Here is a 17,629-nt window from a genome sequence, read left to right as displayed (position 1 = left end):
TGCTTAAGTACAAAATTAGGGCATAAATAAGAGGAACACTATTCCCAAACTGCTGGAGTGTTAGTTGCAGGTGAACAGGACCAATCACCCTGGCCACAGTAGAAGTGCCCACTAGGCACATGTGGAGATCTCGGGGAGAAAGGAGCTGTTTACCAAACAAGGCTAAAAACAAGGAGTCATATATTTGGATCTCTATTAGTCTCTCTTTGGTGCTAAGCATTTGACCCATTGCCCCACACAGACTGTTGAATTTAAATTTATAATTACCTAAAATCTTATCAATAGGTTGTGATAATTGGCTTATTTTTTCTGGGAGAGGACAACAGTAGGAAAGTCATAGATTGACTTGTTTAGAGTCAACTGAACATGCAAGTGAAAGTGGAAATGCTGTTGTCTATGATTCCCTATGGTCTTATTTGATGAAACCATAATTTCCCAAAAGACTTTTTATTATAGAGTCTGTTGATAGATGATAGATAAAGAAAGCTGAGTGTGAAGAATTGATGTGTTTGAACTGTGGTGTTGGAGAAGACTCTTGAGAGTCCCTCCGACTTCAAGGAGATCAAACCAGTCAATCCTAATGGAAATCAACCCTGAATATTCATTGGACGTTCTGATGCTGAAGCTGAAACTCCAATACTTTGGCCACTTGATGCAAAGTGACTCACTGGAAAAGATCCTGATGCTGGGAAAGATTGAAGGCGGGAGGAGAAGGGGAGGACAGAGGATGAGGTGGTTGGATGGCATCACTGACTCTATGGACATGAGTTTGAGCAAGCTCTGGGTGTTGGTGATGGACAGGGAAGCCTGGTGTGCTGCAGTCCATGGAGTTGCAAAGAGTTAAATATGACTGAGCAACTGAGCTGAACTGAACTGAACTGATAGATGGCATATCCATCAGACAGTAAGACTAAGAGAAGTGGCAAATGTTTGAGCATGTTCTGACCTAAAAATTATAATAAGTAGGGAAGAAACGAACAACAGGATCACTACAGGTGGATGACAACAAGGAGTCTAGAGAAAATGAGAAGAATGATAAGAAGTAAGCAGATAAGAAAGAAAAGGGAATTAGATGAATGTCTTGGTAAAATACTCATCAGTGAAATTGTCCATTCTCTATTATCACTTTCTTGCTCTGAAGGTTGGGTCAGTTGTCTGCTTTTGAAGATTGGTTGTTTCTGGATGATCTTGGAGAACACTTCTTTTGAAGTCTCCTAATTTGAGTAGCTTTCCAACTGTGTGAAATTTTCCCCTGATGGCTCAGATGGTAAAGAATTTGCCTGCAATGTGGGAGAGACCCAGGCTTGATCCTTGGGTCAGGAAGATCCCTGGAAAAGGGAATGACTACCCAATCCACTATTCTTGCCTGGAGAATTCTATGGACAGAGGAGCCAGGCAGTCTATAGTCCACGGGATCACAAAGTGTCGAACCTGACTGAATGAATAACACTCTCACTTTTACTAATTTCTTTTTTGATTACGAAATATGAGCCTGAAGATTAACTTCTAAGAGTTACACCATTTTATTTTTTTAACAGTACCTGACAGAATGATCTCTGTTTGTTTCCAAGGCAAACCATTCAATATCATGGTAATCCAAGCCTATGCCCCAACCAGTGATGCTGAAGAAGCTGAAGTTGAACGGTTCTATGAAGACCTACAAGACCTTTCGGAACTAACACCCAAAAAAGATGTCCTTTTCATTATAGGGGACTGGAATGCAAAAGTAGGAAGTCAAGAAACGTTTGGAGTAACAGGCAAATTTGGCCTTGGAGCACGGAATGAAGCAGGGCAAAGGCTAATAGAGTTTTGCCAAGAGAACATAAAGGTCATAGCAAACACCCTCTTCAAACAACACAAGAGAAGACTCTACACACAGACATCACCAGATGGCTAACACTGAAATCAGATTGGTTATATTCTTTGCAGCCAAAACAAAGATGGAGAAGCTCTATACAGTTAGCAAAAACAAGACTGGGAGCTGACTGTGGCTCAGATCATGAATTCCTTATTGCCAAATTCAGACTTAAATTGAAGAAAGTAGGGAAAACCACTAGATCATTCAGGTTTGACCTAAATCAAATCCCTTATATACAGTGGAAGTGAGAAATACACTTAAGGGATTAGATTTGATAGACAGAGGGCCTGATGAACTATGGACAGAGGTTCGTGACATTGTACAGGAGGCAGGGATCAAAACCATCCCCAAGAAAGAGAAATACAAAAAAGCAAAATGGCTTTCTGAGGAGGCTGTACAAACAGCTGTGAAAAGAAAAAAAGTGAAAAGAAAAGGAGAAAAAGAAAGATATACCCATTTGAATGCAGAGTTCCAAAGAATGGCAAGGAGAGAAAAGAAATCTTTCCTCAGCGATCTATGCAAAGAAATAGAGGAAAACAATAGAATGAGAAGACTAGAGAGATCTCTTCAAGAAAATTAGAGATACCAAGGGAACATTTCATGCAAAGATGAGCTTAAGAAAGGACAGAAATGGTATGGACCTGACAGAAGCAGAAGATATTAAGAAGAGGTGACAAGAATACAGAGAAGAACTGTACAAAAAGATCTTCACAACCCAGATAATCACGATGGTGTGATCACTTTCTTAGAGTTAGACATCCTGGAACATAAAGTCAAGTGGGCCTTAGGAAGCACCACTACGAACAAAGCTAGTGGAGGTGATGGAATTCCAGTTGAGCTATTTCAAATCCTGAAAGATGATGCTGTGAAAGTGCTGCACTCAATATGTCAGCAAATATGGAAAACTCAGCAGTGACCACAGGACTGGAAAAGATCAGTGTTCATTTCAATCCCAAAGAAAGGCAATGCCAAAGAATGCTCAAACTACCACACAATTGCACTCATCTCACACGCTAGTAAAGTAATGCTCAAAATTCTCCAAGCCAGGCTTCAGCAATATGTGATCCGTGAACTTCCAGATGTTCAAGCTGGTTTTAGAAAGGCAGAGGAACCAGAGATCGAATTGCCAACATCTGCTGGATCATGGAGAAAGCAAGAGAGTTCCAGAAAAACATCTATTTCTGCTTCATTGACTATGCCAAAGCCTTTGGCTGTGTGGATCACAATCAACTGTGGAACATTCTGAAAGAGGTGGGAATACCAGACCACCTGACCTGCCTCTTGAGAAACCTGTATGCAGGTCAGGAAGCAACAGTTAGAACTAGATATGGAACAATAGACTGGTTGCAAATAGGAAAAGGATTACGTCAAGGCTGTACATTGTCACCCTGCTTATTTAACTTCTATGCAGAGTACATCATGAGAAACGCTGGGCTGGAAGAAGCACAAGCTGGAATCAAGATTGCCGGGAGAAATATCAATAACCTCAGATATGCAGATGACACCACCCTTATGGCAGAAAGTGAAGAAGAACTGAAGATCCTCTTGATTAAAGTGAAAGAAGAGAGTGAAAAAGTTGGCTTAAAGTTCAACATTCAGAAAACAAAGATCATGGCATCTGGTCCCATCTCTTCATGGCAAATAGATGGGGAAACAGTGATTGACTTTATTTTGGGGGGGCTCCAAAATCACTGCGGATGGTGATTGCAGCCATGAAATTAAAAGATGCTTACTCCTTGGAAAGAAAGTTATGACCAACCTAGACAGCATATTAAAAAGAAGAGACATTACTTTGCCAACAAAGGTCCATCTAGTCAAAGGTATGGTTTTTCCAGTAGTCATGTATGGATGTGAGAGTTGGACTTTAAAGAAAGCTGAGCACCGAATTACTGATGCTTTTGAACTGTGATGTTGGAGACATCAAGGGACTCTTGAGAGTCCCTTGGACTGCAAGAGATCCAACCAATCCATCCTAAAGGAAATCAGTCCTGGGTGTTCATTGGAGGGGCTGATGTTGAAGCTGAAACTCCAATACTTTGGCCACCTGGTGCAACATGACTCAATAGAAAAGACCCAGATGCTGGGAAAGATTGATGGTAGGAGGAGAAGGAGATGACAGAAGATGAGATGGTTGGATGGCAGCACCGACTCAATGGACATGAGTTTGTGTAGGTTCCGGTTGTTTGTGATGGACAGGGAGGCCTGGCATGCTGCAGTTCATGGGGTTCAAAGAGTCGTAGATGACTGAGCGACTGAACCGAACTGAACTGAAATGAAAGCCCCTTTCAATGAGGTTTAAGAGCAATTTTTCTTGGATGTGTCTCCCAGTAGACAAAATCTGTTGAAAATCATGAAGAGGCTTTTAAAGAGATATTGAGGAAAGACAGTTTTAACTTGCAGGTGAAAGGATTGGGTATACAGAACAAGAGTCCTTTGCAATATTTTGGTATTTGTATGCAGTAGGGGTCTTCTAGCTACTAATTTATAGACAGAGAATCAATTTGTTCCTGGTGGAATTGACTGTATGGCCATAAATGCTAGTGTGTTGTGAGGAGAGAGCAAATTAGCCAAGATAGTGTGTTCAGGCTTTCTCGCCCCACTTTTTGTAAATAAAGACTGTGTAACAGCTGAGATCCTTTATAGCATTGCACATGGCCTTCATGAGGTACTCACATGGTCACGAGCTACTTGGTGCTATACACATATTTGAGCTCTACCCAAGAAAGCAGGGGTGTTACTGCTGCCTCACGGCTGTGTCGATGGGGTCAGCCACGAGAAGAGAGAACTGTGGTATGGTTGCTGCATTAGCCAGGAGAGAATACTATTATGGCCACTGTGCCAACCAGGAGAGAGGTTGTGTTGCTAGGTTATGCTATGGCTGCTGCTAACCTGCTGTATCAAAGGAGAGAATAAATGTGTCTGCAGTTCCTATGGCTCCTCCCATCTCCTTCCAGCCTCTTAGCTTGTGCCTTGCCTATTCTGGGTTCAGCGAACAGTGCGGACAGTGTGACACAGGGAGACAATTGGTATGGTGAACAGGATAGGCAAGACATGAGTATTCACACCAAAAGAGCTCAAAGCCTTTTGAAAGTTTTGATAGTTTTCAGGATGAGAGTGTTTTGCTCTCTTTTGCTAGGTTATGACTTAAATAATGAACAGTGTCTGGCAAAATTGTAATTTCTTTTGAAACATTATGCTCCTTTTTGCTTTTAGCTAAAGTTGAGAACAAGTAAATGGAATCCTTCCTACAGGCTTTTGTTCTCTGAACAAAGTAGGAGATAATTTACATAATGTGTCAGAACTGAATTGCAAGAGAAATTTAGATTTTTTTTTTTAAGTCTTGATGATGGAGCACCTGGGAAAAGTGGAGAAGCTTCAGTGAACTTCCAGGGGCATGAATGTCCAGGTTTACTATTTTCCTATCCAAGTGAAGATGAAAGTATTGACCCTCCTGGTCTGGAGGCACATTGGAGAAGGCAAAGCAAAGATCCACTGTAGTAAGCAAGTGGCTTTTAAAGGAATTGACAACAGGATGGTATTTGGATTAAGTACTGCAATGAAGTAAGGGCTGATGATTTTGTTGATGATGCTGAGGTCTTAAAAACATCCTCATCCCTCTGGTGTCTTCATTGGCAAGACAGGAGTGTTACCAGGGCTAGTGGAGAGTGTGTACAGACTTTGGGATATAAGGGTTTTAACTACAGGTTTGATTCTTTCCTTTGCTTATGACTTCAAGGGATATTAGGGAAGTTTAGACAGTAGTTTAGTAGGCTCTATCTGAAATTTTATGGGTTCTGATCCAATTATTTTGCCTATGTCAGTGGAATTTTTATTAATAGTTCATAGAGTAGCAGGTTCAGCACCAAGATCTTTATGTGGAGTGTGCATTAAATTTGATGAAAGAGGCAAAGGTTTATCCAGAGAAGATACAACTTAATTATGATAGAAGAGTCCTCTGGGACACTCAAGAAATACTCTCTTCAGTGTGCATTCAATACTACAATTTCATTTGCTAAATAAGGTTCTTCCAATTAAATCTACAGGATGGTAAAACAGAAAACCAAGATACTTCTTTTCAGTCAAGGACTTAAAGGTTGTGGTCAGGGACTGAGAGACAGTTAAAACTTATGGTTATTTGACATACCTATCACATGTATGGTGTGTGGCATGTTTACTGTAAGGAAGAGGATGAGCAAAGGTGGCAACATATAATGTAGAAGGAGTAGCATCAATACATGCCAGGATTTGATGAGGATGATGTCAAAATTTATAATTAATTCATCTTGAATCCTTAAGGGCAGGGCAAGATATTGGGTGCTTTTGTTCTTCAGAGCACCCTCATTTATCTGAATTTTGCTTGGTCTATGGTTTCCTTTTGTAAGAAAAGATAATCTTTTTTCCAGTGTCCCTTCTATTTACAGTAACTGCAAATGTCCTTGTCAGTAGAACATTGGTTGGGGAATAGGTCACCTAGCTGTTTGATGTGCAGGGCCAATTTTGGATCCTTCCACATTTTTGTTCTAAAACCATTTCACAATGTCCTGCCAGGTTTTGTATTTCTGTTAAAGGGGCTATCTTCCATTTTAGTTATATTTTCAAATTAGATCTTCAGTTTCAATGTGACTCCACTGATAAAATGAGATGGAAGGGGTGCTATTGAATCAGCCCATTTTTTTTTTTTTAATTCATGAATGTTGTCAGAAGGTATTTTCTAGTCTGTCTGGAAGTTTTTCTGTTTCCATGACTGATGATGATCCAATCACTTTTTATTAGAAATGTTTTAGGTATGGCTTTCAGATATGGCTTTCAGGTATGGCCACTCCTTATATTCCAATCGTGTTTCTGTATCCAGTTTTTATAGGTCCTCTCTTAGGAAGTCCTTAGGAGGTCCTCTCTTAAGAAGTGATTTTCTTTTCTTTTGATATTAAATAACTTGTTTAATATTATTTTTACTTGTGAGAAACTTATTCTTGAAAGTACATGTGTGTGAAGTTGCTTCAGTCTTGTCCAGCTCTTTGCAACCTTATGGACCATAGCCTGCCATGCTCCTCTGTCCACGGGATTCTCCAGGCAAGAATACTGGAGTGGGTTGCCATACTCTCTTCCAGGGGATCTTCCTGACCCAGGGATCTAACCCACATCTCTTACATCTTCTGCATTGGCAGCTGTGTTCTCTACCACTATCACCATGTGGGAAGCCCTCTTGAAAGTACATTTATCTCTAAAAAGAAACGCATCTGAGTCAGTTCTAATGAGGTAGATGAACCTGGAGCCTGTTATGAGTGAAGTAAATCAGAAAGAGAAAGACAAATACTATATATTAATGCATATATACGGAATTTAGAAAGATGGTAACAGTGATAATACATGCAGGGCAGCAAAGGAGACACAGATGCAAAGAACAGACTTTTGAACTCAGTGGGAGAAGGCAAGGGTGGGATGATTTGAGAGAATAGCACTGACTCATGTACATTACCATATGTAAAATAGATGACCAGTGTGAGTTCAATGCATGAAGCAGGGCACCCAAAGCTGGTGCTCTGGGACAACCTAGAGGGATAGGGTAGGAAGGGAGGTGGGATGGGGGTTCAGGATAAGGGGGACACATGTATACCTATGACTGATTCATGTTGATATATGGCAAAAACCATCACAATATTGTAAAACAATTATCCTCCAATTAAAATAAATAAATTTTTTAAAGAAAGTGAATTTAGTAGCAAAGAACAAACAATACTTCTATAGCTTTTGTGTTTCATTTTGTAGATAATGAATTCTAGAAAAAAACAAGGTGACTACCGTTGCTCTTCTTTAGGCAAAATTCAGGAATTTGTGTTTTTAAGTTAATTTTATTGGCATAGAGTTGGTTTACAATATTGTGTTGATTTCTAATGTATAGCAAAGTGAGTCAGCTATCTGTATACATATATTCCCTCTTTTTTTGGATTCCTTCCCCTTTAGTCACCACAGAGCACTGAATAGATTTAGGAAGCAATTTTCAATTCAGAATTTTCTTTGGAGGCCTCATCGTATCTATCAAAAAGTGCAGCCCATTGAGCTTGTGAAACCTTACTTCCTTCATTTTCAAAGGCTCATCTTAAATGAACAATTTTGTTCTAATTAAGTCTTCTCCAGGGTGGGCACTGAAGACCCAAATCTTTCTTGCTGAAGTTGTACCATTTAGAAAAGGAAACAGAATCAGGATTTAATGAGCATGTATACAAGAATCAAGCTTTTTTGTTTTTTTTCTGGTAGAGGAGAGGAGACTTAAATATCCCAAGGTTACAGTTGCTACAAAAACACTGCTTGTACTCTGCTCACAGACTGAATTTTTTGTATTGCCAGCCAGTGGAAAACCAAAGAAAAGATTATCTCAGGAAATACAAATCCAGACAGAAAGAGAACCTCATCTGGTATGACTGGTGACTTTCAGCAAAATTCTTCCAGATGGATGCCTGTCCTGCGGGAATGTCAAACTCACTATGTAAGGCTGGCTCAAAGAAGACTCATAAGACCTATTCTTGGTTTTATCCTTTGATTATCCTTCTTATGACACAATACTTTTATATAGCACCAAACAAAACAGTACCACAGAATGCAACAAAATGGGATGAAAAGGATTGGCTTGATTCCACCAAGGAGCTAAACAAAAGGGCACCAAACCGAGAATAAGCAAGAACTCACACAAAAAGAGTAAAGTTCAGACCCAGAGGACTTACCACGTCATCATGGACTCTGTGAGCTGCAAGCAGTAAAGCAATGGCCTCTCCGGGTATCATGCCTGCTTCAGTTGGGTGCTGGAGCAACAGGATGCTCATCGTACTGGGTCTCAGAGGATTCTCCACAATTAACTGTCCAACAAACAAAGGTCAACCAAATGAGAACAAACAAAGACTAGGGGTGTCTAGAGCCACTATCACTTGCATTCTGACAGAGACTCAAAATCAGGCAGAGGAGTGGGGAATCTTTACACTGGAAGAAGGGAAGGCTTCAGCTATGTTCCAATTAGAGTGTGCAGGCATGTGGAAGCTGTAAGAATCTATCTAGAAGTAGGACATCCTGTGTGATTGTCAAGGATACATATTTAGCTTTCTCTGGTTGGTCTTAAGTTGGAAGACAGTACAATAATTAGGAAAACTCTTAGTTATAAATATGGCTATTTTAGGCCGATTATTGTCAGGTTATTATTTAGATTCCTGAGCTGGTTGCTAGATAAAATGGTCAAACTTCCAATAGGTCTGAATTACACTTGCTAGGACTGCTTTCTGGACTGAAAACTGTAGATAATATGTTGATTCCTGGGTTGGTTGCTACATATTTCAGGTACATACTGAATCTTATTTTTCAGTTCAGTTCAGTTCAGTAGCTCAGTCGTGTCCGACTCTCCATGACCCCATGAATCACAGCACGCCAGGCCTCCCTGTCCATCACCAACTCCCGGAGTTCACTCAAACTCATGTCCACAGAGTCGGTGATGCCATCCAGCCATCTCATTCTCGGTCGTCCCCTTCTTCTCCAGCCCCCAACCTTTCCCAGCATCAGAGTCTTTTCCAGTGAGTCAACTCGACGCATGAGATGGCCAAAGTATTGCAGTTTCAGCTTTAGCATCAGTCCTTCCAATGAACACCCAGGATCGATCTCCCTTAGAATGGACTGGTTGGATCTCCTTGCGGTACACGGGACTCTCAAGAGTCTTCTCCAACACCACAGTTCAAAAGCGTCAATTCTTCGGCGATCAGCTTTCTTCACAGTCCAAACTCACATCCATACATGACCACGGGAAAAACCATAGCCTTGACTAGACGGACCTTTGTTGGCAAAGTAATGTCTCTGCTTTTTAATATATTATCAAGGTTGGTCATAACTTTCTTTCCAAGGAGTAAGCGTCTTTTAATTTCATGGCTGCAATCAGCATCTGCAGTGATTTTGGAGCCCCCCAAAATAAAGTCTGACACCGTTTCCACTGTTTTTCCATCTATTTCCCATGAAGTGATGGGACGAGATGCCATGATCTTTGTTTTCTGAATGTTGAGCTTCAAGCCAACCTTTTCACTCTCTTCTTTCACTTTCATCAAGAGGCTTTTGAGTTCCTCTTCATTTTCTGTCATAAGGGTAGTGTCATCTGCATATCTGAGATTACTGATATTTCTCCCAGCAATCTTGAGTCCAGCTTGTGCTTCTTCCAGCCTAGCGTTCCTCATGATGTACTCTGCATATAAGTTAAATAAGCAAGGTGACAATATACAGCCTTGACGTACTCCTTTTCCTATATGTAACCAGTAGTTTGTCCCATGTCCAGTTCTGACTGTTGCTTCCTGACCTGCATACAGGTTTCTCAAGAGGCAGGTCAGGTGGTCTGGTATTCCCATCTCTTTCAGAATGTTCCACAGTTTATTGTGATCCACACAGTCAAAGGCTTTGGCATAGTCAATGAAGCAGAAATAGATGTTTTTCTGGAACTCTCTTGCTTTCTCCATGATCCAGCGGATGTTGACAATTTGATCTCTGGTGCCTCTGCCTTTTCTAAAACCTGCTTGAACATCTGGGAGTTCATGATTCACATATTGCTAAAGCCTGGCTTGGAGAATTTTGAGCATGACTTTACTAGTGTGTGACATGAGTGCAATTGTGCGGTAGTTTGAGCATTCTTTGGCATTGCCTTTCTTTGGGATTGGAATGAAGACTGACCTTTTCCAGTCCTGTGGCCACTGCTGAGTTTTCCAAATTTGCTGGCATATTGCTTGCAGCACTTTTACAGCATCATCTTTCAAGATTTGAAATAGCTCAACTGGAATTCCATCACCACCACTAGCTTTGTTCATAGTGATGCTTTCTAAGGCCCACTTGACTTCACATTCCAAGATGTCTGGCTCCAGGTGAGTGGTCACACCATGGTGATTATCTTCGTCGTGAAGATCTTTTCTGTACAGTTCTTCTGTGTATTCTTGCCAGCTCTTCTTAATATCTTCTGCTTCTGTTAGGTCCCTACCATCTCTGTCCTTTATTGAGCCCATCTTTGCATGAAATGTTCCCTTGGAATCTCTAATTTTCTTGAAGAGATCTCTTGTTTTACCCATTCTGTTGTTTTCCTCTATTTCTTTGCATTGATCACTGAGGAAGTCTTTCTTATCTCTCCTTGCTATTCTTTGGAACCCTGCATTCAGATGCTTATATCTTTCCTTTTCTCCTTTGCTTTTCGCTTCTCTTCTTTTCACAGCTATTTGTAAGGCCTCCTCAGACAGCCATTTGGCTTTTTTTCAATTCTTTTCCCTGGGGATGGTCTTGGTCCCTGTCTCCTGTACAATGTCACGAACCTCCGTCCAGAGTTCATCAGGCACTCTATCTATCAGATCTAGTCCCTTAAATCTATTCCTCACTTCCACTGTATAATCATAAGGGATTTGATTTAGGTCATATCTGAATGGTCTAGTGGTTTTCCCTACTTTCTTCAATTTCAGTCTGAATTTGGCAATAAGCAGTTCATGATCTGAGCCACAGTCAGCTCCTGGTCTTGTTTTTGCTAACTGTATACAGCTTCTCCATTTTTGGCTGCAAAGAATATAATCAACCTGATTTCGGTGTTGACCATCTGGTGATGTCCATGTGTAGAGTCTTCTCTTGTGTTGTTGGAGGAGGGTTTTTGCTATGACCAGTGTGTTCTCTTGACAAAACTCTATTAGCCTTTGCCCTGCTTCATTCCGTGCTCCAAGGCCAAATTTGCCTGTTACTCCAGGTGTTTCTTGACTTCCTACTTTTGCATTCCAATCCCCTATAATGAAAAGGTCTTCATAGAACCGTTCAACTTCGGCTTCTTCAGCGTTACTGGTTGGGGCATAGGCCTGGATTACTGTAATATTGAATGGTTTGCCTTGGAAATGAACAGAGATCATTCTGTCGTTTTTAAGATTGCATCCAAGTACTGCATTTCGGACTCTTTTGTTGACCATGATGCCTACTCCATTTCTTCTAAGGGATTCCTGCCCACAGTAGTAGATATAATGGTCATCTGAGTTAAATTCACCCATTCCAGTCCATTTTAATTCACTGATTCCTAAAATTTCTATGTTCACTCTTGCCATCTCCTGTTTGACCACTTCCAATTTGCCTTGATTCATGGACCTAACATTCCAGGTTCCTATGCAATACTGCTCTTTACAGCACCGGACCTTGCTTCTATCATTGGTCACATCCACAACTGGGTATTGGTTTTGCTTTTGCTCCATCCCTTTATTCCTTCTAGAGTTACTTCTCCACTGATTTCCAGTAGCATACTGGGCACCTACCTACCTGGGGAATTCCTCATTCAGTATCCTATCATTTTGCCCTTTGATTTGTTCATGGGGTTCTCAAGCCAAGTATACTGAAGTGGTTTGCCATTCCCTTCTCCAGTGGACCACATTCGGCTGTGGTCCATGTGATTACACAGTCAAGTATGGTCCATCTGCATATTCAGTCTTTCATTGTAACAAGTGGTTCAGAAATTGGGTCAATGCTAAGAAAATAGGTGAGCTGGGCTGGAGAGGGATTTATAGACACTTAAGCTCCAGTACTCTTGCCTGGAAAATCCCATGGATGGAGGAGCTTGGTAGGCTGCAGTCCATCGGGTTGCGAAGAGTCGGACACCACTGAGCGACTTCACTTTCACTTTTCATTTTCATGCATTGGAGAAGGAAATGGCGACCCACTCCAGTGTTCTTGCCTGGAGAATCCCAGGGACGGGGGAGCCTGGTGGGCTGCCGTCTATGGGGTTGCACAGAGTCGGACATGACTGAAGTGACTTAACAGCTTAGCAGCAAGATCCAATGGCCTCATCTGTTTGGATGAGACCAAGTTCTTCAGCAAGAGAATCATAAAAAAGAGGAAAAGAGAAAGAAAAGCTTACAAACAAGAAAGAGAGAATAAAAAAAGTAAAAATAAGAAATGCATTATATGCAAATTGTTGATCTACATACTGAATCTTCAAAATCTGTGAAGTAATCTTCCACATGTACAAGGACAGGAATTGGGCTAGAGTGGCTTTGGGAAGGAAAGGGGCAGTCAGGCCTGAGATGAGACTTTGGGGCCCTGCTGCTCCTGGGATTGTTAGCCCCATCCCAGAACCCAATTCTATTCCCATCACTACAGTCCTCTCCCTAGGTCTTGACTGCCTTACCTCTGCAATGAGGGAGTAGGTCTAGGGTCTCCAGCGCTCCTTTTCAGCCTTCAGAGTCTATAATTGTGACTGGGAAGCAATGTCTATATTATCCTGTTTCTTTAAGAAGGCAGTCACTGTATGCATGCATTTCTGTGCATGATATTGTCCTATCTCTCTTACTACTTCCCTCAAATTACTGCTCATTTCCTTTCTCTTTGTCAACCTCCACCAATCATATTATTCTCTAATATGGGAACACTGAAGAAATGATTATGGTTATACTACCACCATCTCCAGTCTATCAACTGAACAATCCATCCTACCCAGGCATACCTGTCATGGGCCTGACATTGTGTTGGGTCCTGGGGGAGGTAGCTCCATGGATCAGGTGACTGTCCTGTGCCTGGCATGACCTTAGTTACTTGGGAAATATTTAATCTTCACAATAGCCTTGTAAATTTCCTAGCGCATTAGAGACAATGCAAATTTAGAGGTAAATTAAATTGTCCAATTTCTATTGGTCTGCAAGTAGGGTGACAATGTTTACATGGCACATAAAAACATGGTAACCTTTTGGTTAAAGCCACTGAGAAAATAACTTTGGTGTCCCCCTTACCATTTTGTACCTTGTGCAACAAAATCAGTCCTGAATTCTCACACTCAACATTTCTCAGTCAGCTTCCTTACGTACTATGAAGTCTTTTGTGAACTACTCTTCACATAACTCTTTTACATTGTAATAACCTGAGTCCTGCTACTCTTCTCATCCTTACAGATTCCCTCATGACTTCTTAATGCTGACAGATCACTTACTCAGTCCTCATGATGATTTACAGGAAATTTTTTTTTAGGCAATGCTGACTTCTCATGGCTCACTGATGGTTCTTATTTAAAAACTGACAATGGCAAATACTGTGCTGGGTATGCTATTGCATTTAAAAATCAACTTCATACCCACCAGAGACACTTGGAGGGCACAAAGAAAGGGTCTTTGTGCACACCAGACCAAGGGAAAGGAGCAGCAGCCCCCCACAAGAGACTGAAACAGATCTGCCTTTGAGTGTTTGACAGTCTCCTGTGGAAGCTAGGAGCTCTGGCAGTAGCAGTCCTGGGAGGCGCAGCATGTGGCATAAGTCCTTTTGAAGGAGGTCACCATTAACCCCAATATAGAGCTGCCAGGCAGGTGAATCACAAACCGGAGAACAATTATACCGAAGAAGTTCTCACACTGCTGTGAAAGTTCTAGGCTCCACAACAGACTTCCCAACCTGGGGATCCAGCAAAGGGACTAAGTATCCCCAGGGAATCTGACTTTATAAATCAGTGGGATTTGACTACAGAACTTCCACAGGACTAGGGAAACAGACCCTGGGAGAGAACATGGGTTGATCGTGGCTTGCCGCGGGGTCAGGGGAACCAATTACAACAGTCCCGGGTGGTGCAGTGTTCTGGCATAAGTCCTTTTGGAGAAGGTCACCGAACCGTGGTGCTGTTGAAGACTCTTGAGAAGTCTTGAGAAGACTCCTGAGAGTCCCTTGGACAGCAAGGAGATCAAACCAGTCAATCCTAAAGGAAATCAACCCTGAAGAGTCATTGTAAGGACTGATGCTAAAGCTGAAACTCCAATAATTTGGCCACTTGATATGAAGAACTAACTCATTGAAAAGACACTGATGCTGGGAAAGATTGAAGGCGGGAGAAGGGGATGACAGAGGACGAGATGGTTGCGTTCTGTCACTGACTCAACGGACATGAGTTTGAGCAAACTCTGGGAAATAGTTTCTGAAGGACAGGGAAGCCTGGCGTGATGCAGTTCATGGGGTAACAAGATTTGGACATGACTGAGTGACAGAACAACAAAGCTATTGCAATCCCTTTTTTAAAAAATTTATTTAATATTAATTGGAAGAAAATTGTTTTACAGTGTTGTGCTGGTTTTCGTCAAACATCAACCTGAATCAGTCATAGGTATTCATATGTCCCCTCCCTCTTGAACCTCCCACCCCATTCAATCTCCATTCAATTCACCCCATTCAATCCCTACTTTGTCAAAGTACTGTGTTGAGCTCCCTGCAACATACAGCAAATTCCCACTGGTTATCTATTTTCTATATGATAATGTATATGTTTCAATGCTACTCTCTCAGTTCGTCCCACCCTCTCCTTCCCTCACTGTGTCCATATGTCTGTTCTCTATGTCTGCCTCTCTGTTGCTGCCCAACAAATAGGTTCATCGGTATCGTTTTTCTAAATTCCATATATATGCATTAATGATATTTGCTTTTCTCTTCTGACTTACTCCACTCTGTATAACAGGCTCATTCACCTCACTAGAACCGACTCAAATTCATTCCTTTTTATAGCTGAGTAATATCCCATTACTCAGGGCTACAGTCCATGGGGTCTCAAAGAGTCGGACACAACGGTGGCTGAACAACAACAATATTCCATTGTATATATGTACCCTAATTTCTTTATCCATTCATTGTTGATGGATATCTAGGTTGCTTCCATGTCCTGATTATTGTAAATAGTGCTGTAATGAATATTGAGGTACATGTGTCTTTTAGAATTGTGGTTTCTTCAGGGAATAGCCCACTAGTTGGATTGCTGTCATATGGTAGTCTTATTCTTAGTTTTTAAAGAAATCTCCACATTATTCTCCATAGCGATGCATCAATTTACATTCCCACCAACAGTACAAGATGGTTCCCTTTTTTCCACATCCTCTCCAGCATTTATTATTTGTAGATTTTTTCTGATAATGACCATTCTGACCAGTGTAGGTGATATCTTACTGTAGCTTTGATTTGCATTTCCCTAATAATAAGCAGTGTTGAGCATTTTTTCATTATTATTAGCCATCTACATGTATTCTTTGGAGAAATGTCTGTTTAGGTCTTTTGGCCATTTTTATTGGGCTTTTTCTTTTTTCTGATACTGAATTTATTGCAACTCCTTTTGATGTTATTGGTGTTTACCTATGGCTACTTCAGCTCAACAGGCTGAATTATATGCTCTTGCTGCTGCTGCTGTTAAGTTGCGTTAGTCGTGTCCGACTCTGTGCGACCCCATAGACGGCAGCCCACCAGGCTCTCCCATCCCTGGGATTCTCCAGGCAAGAACAGTGGAGTGGGTTGCCATTTCCTTTTCCAATGCATGAAACTGAAAAGTGAAACTGAAGTCGTTCAGTAGTGTCCAACTCTTAGCGATCCCATGGACTGCAGCCTACCAGGCTCCTCCATCTATGGGATTTTCAAGGCAAAAGTACTGGATTGGGGTGCCATTGCCTTCTCCGTGTATGCTCTTACACAGGCTCAGATGGTAAAGAATCAGCATGCAGTGTGGGAAACCTGGGTTTGATGCCTGGGTTGGGAAGATCCCCTGGAGAAGGGAAAGGCTACCCATTCCAGTATTCTTGCCTGGAGAATTCCATGGACAGGGGAGCCTGGCGGGCTACAGTCCATGGGGTTGCAAAATGTCGGACATGTCTGAGCAACTAACACTACTACTACTACACAGGTTTGTACTTTGGCCATGGGCAAAACTGTCAATATTTATACTGATAAGGTTTTGGAATGTCTTGGAAACAATGTGGTTTTCTTACTTCTGATGGAAATAAAATAAAAACTGGCTTTATTTTCAAGAATTATTAGATGTAATTATTATCTGTTAATCGGACACGACTGAGTGACTGAATTGAACTGAAGTTATTAGTTAACCTTTAGTTATTAAGGTTTCTGTGTGTTCTAAACTTGACTGTCTAATGCTAAGGAAAATCACCCTGCTGATATTTCCACAGAGAATGATGCCCTTAAAGAAGCTAAGAGCAGATAAACCTCTGTCAGGTCCAAAAGGATATTTCCCCAAAAGATAACTTATAAAAGCTGGCCAGAGATGCCCAACAGTTAGCCTCAAACAAGGGAAAAATGAGACTGGAAATTCAATAATTATTGGCCTGATAAAGAGAGAACTCTAGTTTGCACCAAATCACAACCCAGTCTTACTGGAAGTTCTAAAATCATCATTCCTCACCACAGGCATTAAACTAATGGTTCAGGCATTAAACTATTGGTATTCTTACAAATTATACCATTAATGAATCAATATTAGGGGAAACTGTACCTGCTTCACTGTCCCACTTGTTTGAAATACAACCCAGGGAAGCCTGTTTGTACTGCTATTGAGCATTTTACGCTACCTAAAGGTTCATGTAAGATCTAGAAATTAGGTTCCTTACAACTTCCTCCATATCATGGTATAAATATGCTTTAGCCATGGTATGTATGCTTTGACACTGGACTGAAGCCTTCCATTGCTGAAAGACTACTGTCTCTTATGTGGCTAAAATCCTTTTAGAGAAGAGTATCCATACTTGAACTCCTCTTAAACTTCATAGCAATTAAGAAACTCATTTTACTGGTAAGATACTTTGTTTGGCCAGTTTTACAGAAATTACACCAGAAGATGTTGATTGACAGAGAAACTTAGCGTGCTACAGTCCATGGGGTTGCAAAGAGTCAGACACGACTGAGAGACTGAAATACAGCAACAGAAATTTCACCGTGCTTGCCACCCTCAATCTTTCTATTCAGTTGAATGCATTAACAGCAATATTAAAATTCAATTAAAATTTG

Source organism: Moschus berezovskii, chromosome 6 (assembly GCF_049115385.1).
Source record: "Moschus berezovskii isolate FMDL1 chromosome 6, NW_MosBer_1.0, whole genome shotgun sequence".
Taxonomy (NCBI): domain Eukaryota; kingdom Metazoa; phylum Chordata; class Mammalia; order Artiodactyla; family Moschidae; genus Moschus; species Moschus berezovskii.
This window is presented reverse-complemented; position numbering follows the sequence as displayed.